The sequence below is a fragment of the Hordeum vulgare genome, chromosome 4H, assembly GCF_904849725.1.
Source record: "Hordeum vulgare subsp. vulgare chromosome 4H, MorexV3_pseudomolecules_assembly, whole genome shotgun sequence".
NCBI lineage: Eukaryota > Viridiplantae > Streptophyta > Magnoliopsida > Poales > Poaceae > Hordeum > Hordeum vulgare.
Window position 1 is genome coordinate 52,596,984 of NC_058521.1, and position 6,669 is coordinate 52,603,652.

Sequence of the window (6,669 nt, forward strand, 5' to 3'; positions counted from 1 at the left end):
GCCTTCGGTAGTGTACCGTGGCAATGATCTAGCATGGCATAGACATCAATGGAAACATCATGCTAGCTATCTTACAATCATGCAAAGGCAAAGTAGACGTCGTGGCACATGTCATGGTGGTAGTTGCATGGCAATATATCTCGGAATGACTTTGAAAAAGCCATAATAGGTAGGTATGGTGGCTGTTTTGAGGGAGGCTAATGGTGGGTTTTGTGCACCAGCAAAAGTTGCACGACACTAAGAAGATAGTGATAGTGGAAGGTGAAAGTGCATCTAAACCATGGACTCAACATTAGTCATGAAGAACTCATGTACTTGTTGCAAAAGTTTTATTAGTAATCGAAACAAAGCATTCAACGCATACTCCTAGGGGAAGGGTTGGTAGGTATAAACCATGTGCGATCCCGACCGCCACGCAAAGCATGACAATCAATATACTAATCATGCTCAGATTTCATCACATAGCGGTTCACCATACGTGCATGCTACGAGAATCACTAACTTCAACACAAGTATTTCTAGATTCCCAACACCTTAGTAATATGACTTCAATATTACCATAACCAGAACTCAAAACTAATTGAGATGAATCAAACTTCTCTAACTATTGAATGCACATGAAGGTGGAAGTTTTCATATCCCTTTGGATAACTACACCTTTTGAGACTACTTTCAAAGCATATATCAACTACGAAGCCACGCACCACTGTGCTCTAAAAGATATAAGTGAACCACATGGAGCAAAATTATCTAGCTCAAAAGATATAAGTGAAGCACATGTGAGCTGAATTGTCTACCAAAAGATATAAGTGAAACTCGACAAAATCACGGTGTGTGCATGTCTCTCTCTCTCTAGGTGTGCAGCAAGGATGATTGTGACACAACAAAAATAAAAGACTCCTACGATACAAGGCGCTCCAAGCAAAAACACATAACATGTGGTGAATAAAAATATAGCCCCAAGTAACGTTACCGATGGATTGAAGACGAGAAAGGGGATGCCTTCCCGGGGCATCCCTAAGCTTAGGCTTTTACGACATTCTTGAATATCTTGGGGTTCCTGGGGCATCCCCAAGCTTGAGCTCTTGCCACTCTTTATCTCTTTTTCCATAAGAATTTCACCCAAAACTTGAAAACTCACAACACGAAACTTAAACAGAAACTCGTGATAACATTAGTACAAGAAAGCAAACCACCACTTCCTTAGGTACTGTAGAAAACTTAAATTCTACTTGTGCTGATGATGGGTTACTGTACTTTCAATCTTCCATGGCTAATACCCCCCGATACTATCCATAGTTTCATCAAAATAAGCAACCAACACAACAAAAATAGAATCTGTTAACAGCAGACCAGTCTGTAGCAATCTGTATATTTTGTATACCTCTGGTACTTCAAAAATTCTGAAAAATTACGACAGTGTGAAGAATTTGTGTAGAAATCAGCAGCAGAAAGAATCAACTCAAAATCTCTTACAGAAAGAAAAATGAAAATTCTTTTCGTGAGCAGAAAGTTTCTGTCTTTTCCAGCATGACCAAACGATCATCGCCAAGACTAATCATAACGGTTTTTCTTGGCACAAACGCAAAAAGAAACACAAAAAACACAATCATAACAGAATTATGAAAGTGTGGAAAACACAAAACAGAAAGAAAAAGGATAAATTCGTTGGGTTGCCTCCCAACAAGCGCTTTTGTTTAACGCCCTTAGCTAGGCGAAAGGTGATGAAATCACGTATAGTCATCTTTGGTCCTCAAACCATAGGTAGCCCTCATCATAGATTCATAAGGCCATCTTATTTTCTTTCTAGGAAAGTGCTCCACGCCCTTCTTTAAAGGAAATTGAAATCTAATATTCCCTTCCTTCATATCGATGATAGCACCAATAGTCCTTAGGAAAGGTCTACCAAGAATAATGGGACATGAAGGATTGAATCTATGTCAAGTACAATGAAATCCACGGGTACATAGTTCTTATTTGCAACAATAAGAACATCATAGATCCTCCCCATGGGTCTCTTGACAGTAGAATCCGCAAGATGCAAATTAAGAGAACATTCTTCAATCTCATGAAAACCAAGATTATCACATAAAGACTTTGGAATCGCGGAAACACTAGCACCCAAATCACACAAAGCATTGCACTCATAGTTTTTTATCTTGATTTTGATAGTAGGTTCCCACTCATCATGAAGTTTTCTAGGTATAGAGACTTCTAGTTCGAGATTCTCTTCAAGAGATTTCATCATAGCATCAACGATATGCGCGGTAAAGGCTTTACTTTGGCTATAAGCATGTGGAAAGTTTGCAATGGATTGCATCAAAGAAATGCATTCAAACAAGGAGCAATTATCATAATTGAATTCCTTGAAATCCAAAGTGGGAGTTTCATTACTACCCAAAATTTTGACTTCTTCTACTCCACTCTCCACACCTTTATCATCAAGATAGGTGGACTCTGAATCATTGGGGCATTTTTCAACCAAAGTGGATTCATATCCAGCCCCTCCATAAATAGGTTTGACACGCGAAAACAAAGATTCAAGAGGAGACACACCAAGAACTTTAAGATCTTCGTGATTTTCATCACTAGAACGCACCCTTTTAAACCATTCATGCCTAGCGCGAATTTGGGCGGTTCTTTCTTTGCTCTCATTCATGGAGACACGCATAGCTTTCATAGTTTCATCCAAGTTGACCTTGGGAGGAGCGCATCTAACTTTCAAAGCATCAATATCACAAGACATCCTATCAACGCTCCTAGCCAAATCGTCTATTTTGAGTAGTTTTTCCTTTATGGACGCATTGAAAATCTTTTGAGAGTTGATGAACTCTTTGATATTACTCTCTAGATCAGAGGGTAATTTGTTGTGATTTCCATAAGTGTTGCCGTAGGAATTTTCATAATTGTTAGAGGAGTTACTAGGAAAAGGCCTAGGAACATAGTTTCCTCTAAAAGCATTGTTGTTGCCAAAATTGTTCCTACCAACAAAATTCAAGTCCAAACTAGCGTTGCTACTCTGAATCAAAAAAGATAGTGGCATGTCATTAGGATCTACGGTAGCATTTATACTAGCAACCAAATTCATCAACTCGTCCATCTTAGCACTAAGCGAGTTAATTTCTTCTATAGCATGCACCTTTTTGCTAGCAGGCGACCTTTCAGTGTGCCACTGAGAGTAGTTGGTCATGATATTGTCTACGAGTTTTGTAGCGTCTCCTAACGTGATTTCCATGAACGTTCCACCTGAGGCGGAGTGCAAGATATTGCGAGAAGCGAAATTCAAGCTAGCATAAAGATTTGTATAATCATCCACACACTCAAGCTATGAGCGGGACAATTTCTAATCATAAGCTTCATCCTCTCCCAAGATTGTGCAACGTGTTCATGATCAAGTTGCTTGAAATTCATGATATCGTTACGTAAGGAGATGATCTTAGCTGGTGGAAAATACTTGGATATGTAAGCATCTTTGCACTTATCCCAAGAATCGATACTATTTTTAGGCCAAGAAGAAAACCAAGTTGTTGCACGATCTCGCAACGAGAAAGGAAAAAAGTTCCAACTTAATCACATCATTATCCACATCTCTTTTCTTTTGCATATCACAAAGCTCAATGAAAGTATTGAGATGAGATGCGGCATCTTCACTAGGAAGGCCAGAGAATTGCTCTTTCATAACAAGATTCAGCAAAGCTGCGTTGATTTCATACGATTCCGAACTAGTGGCGGGAGCAATCGGAGTACTAATAAAATCATTATTATTAGTGCTCGAGAAGTCGCAAAGTTTTGTGTTTTCAGACATGATGACTTCAAAAACCAAACAAGCACACAAGCAAGCAAGAAAACCGGCAAAGGCAAAAGAAAACGGCGAAGGCGAAAGGCGAATGAAAACGGCAACTGTGAAGTGGGGGAGAGGAAAACGAGAGGCAACTGGCAACAAAAGTAAATGCAAGAGAAGAGTTTGTGAGACCTACTTGGATAGATCTTGATTTCTCCTCCCCGGCAACGGCGTCAGCAATACTTCTGATGTTTGCTGTGTATCCCCGGCAACGGCACCAGAAATATTTCTGATGTTTGTTGTCTATCCCTTGCAACGACGCCAGAAATAGTTGTGTCGACGGCACCAGGAATCCTTCAGTTGTGGCTACGCCTTAAGGGACTTCCTAGGCAAGTATGCAAAGGATTACCCCGTGGCCTTGGAGCCTTGCGTTGGTGTTCCCTCGAAGCGGAAAGGGTGATGTAGCACAGCGATGGTAAGTATTTCCCTCAGTTTGAGAACCAAGGTATCAATCTGGCGGAAGAGTATCTCAAGATCCTGCACAAACACAAAAGCTTGCACCCAATGCTATGAAGGGGTTGTCAATCCCTTATAGATTGTTTGCCAAGTGAGAACTGAAAGCAACAAAGTAACAAAGCAAAGTAAAAGCGGAGGTGTAAACGATGGATGTGAACAGACCCGGGGGCCATAGTGTTTACTAGTGGCTTCTCTCATGAAAGCAAGTAGATGGTGGGTGAACAAATTATTGTCGAGCAAATGATAGTACCGCGCAAAGTCGTGACGATATCTATGCAATGATTATATCTATAGGCATCACCTCCAAAACAAGTAGACCGATACTTTCTGCATCTACTACTTTTACTCCACACGTGAACCACTATCCAGCATGCATCTAGTGTATTAAGTCCATAAGAAAATAGTAACGCCTTAAGCAAGATGACATGATGTAGAGGGATAATCTCAAACCAATGATAAAAACCCCATCTTTTTACCCTTGATGGCAACTACTTGATGTGTGCCTTGCTGCCCCTACTGTCACTGGGAAAGGTCACCACATGGTAGAACCCAAAACCAAGAACTTCTCCTATTGCAAGAATCATAGATCTAGTTGGCCAAACAAAACCCAAGACTCGGAGAGACTTACAAGGATATCAAATCATGCATATAAGAAATCAGCAAAGACTCAAATATATATCATAGATAATCTGATCACAAATCCACAATTCATCGGATCTCGACAAACACACCGCCAAAAAAGATTACATCGGATAGATCTCCATGAACATCATGGAGAACTTTGTATTGAAGATCCAAGAGAGAGAAGAAGCCATCTAGCTACTAGCTACGGACCCGTAGGTCTGAAGTGAACTACTCACGAGTCATTGGAGGGGCGATGATGATGATGAAGAAGCCCTCCAACTCCAAAGTCCCCTCCGGCAGGGCGCCGGGAAGGGTCTCCAGATGAGATCTCGCGGAAACGGAAGCTTGCGGCGGCGAAAAAGTATTTTCGAGGCTCCCGTGATTTTTTGCTATATTTTAGGGAATATATAGGCCAAAGATCTAGGTCAGGGGGCGGCCAGGGAGGCCACAAGCCCTGCCACCGCCACCTCCCCCTGGTGGCGGAGTGGGGGCTTGTGGGCTCCCTCGATGTGACAGCCCGATGCCGACGTTCCAGAAGCTTCCCCTTTTCTTTCCGTTTTCATCGTGTGGGTATTTTCAGTTGCCGTCATCATCGCATCATGCGCATCATCAGCATTGCATCGGCGTCTCCGTTGCCGCCCGTTTTCAAAACTTGCATCCGTTGTTAGTTGCCGGTTCTCGCCGTTGTCTGTTCTGAGTCCGACCGCACACGCACGCGCCCGCGGCACCGTCGAAACCCTGTTTTTAAAGTGCGTTTAAAACTTTCTCTGATCGGGTTGAGATTTGACGTGCGGTCGTGATTAGTTATAGCGAGGCCGCCTGTCGAATTTCGTCGCGATCGGAGACCGTCTGGTACCCGAACGGTCGACCGTAGCGGCACCGTCTCCGGTTATTCGTCGGACGTTTGTCGGTGTTTTAAAAATCGTTGCCGCGCCGCCCGTTCTCCCTCTCGTCTCCGGACATCCACACAACACAGTCACTTAGCATGTCCCGCGTTCAGAATCGTCCGAATCCGACCCCGCGGTTGGATCCGGAACGCGATTCCGGTTAACCGAGCCCCTCTTTTCCCTATAAATACCCCCTCCTCCTAATTTATAGACAGTCATCCCTATCCTGCCTCATTTTCCGCGCCCCACCTAAACCTAACCCTACCCTGCTCTCTCCCTCCTCCTCGCGCCGCCGGGACCGCGAGCCGCAACCGGCCTGCCCGGGCCCGAAGCAGCGCCGCCGCCGCGTGCCCAGCTCCCGTGCCTGCCTCGCGTGCTCCCGCGAGCCCCGCTACCGCCGCCGGCCAGCCTCACGTGCCGAGCCGCACCCCCGCCTCGCCCCTTGCCGCCGGAGCCCGCGCTCCACCGCTGGACGCCGCCTGCCCGCGTCGCCGCCGCCGGCCTTCCCCTGCGCCGCCGACTGCAGCCCCGTCCTCGCCTAGCCGTCGTCAGGAGCAGCAGCGTTGTCCCTTGAGTTTATCTCCGCCCCCCTGCTGCCTCCGCGGCGAGAAGGTTCGGCCGCCCCGGCCCCTGCCGCCAGATCCGTTGTCGCCCTTGGTTCCCGTCGCCAGAGCCTCGTCCGCCTCTCCCCGTCGCGGCCGTCCCAGCGCCGCCGCCGCCTCTCTCGGTCTCGTTGAGATCGGGACGAGGGAGCGCCCCAGCGCTCGCTAGCGCCCGCGTGGGCCGCCCCAGCGCGCCTGGGCCGAGCGCCCTAGGCCCAGCGCCAGCGCCGCGGCCCATGCCGCCTAAGGCCCAGCAGCT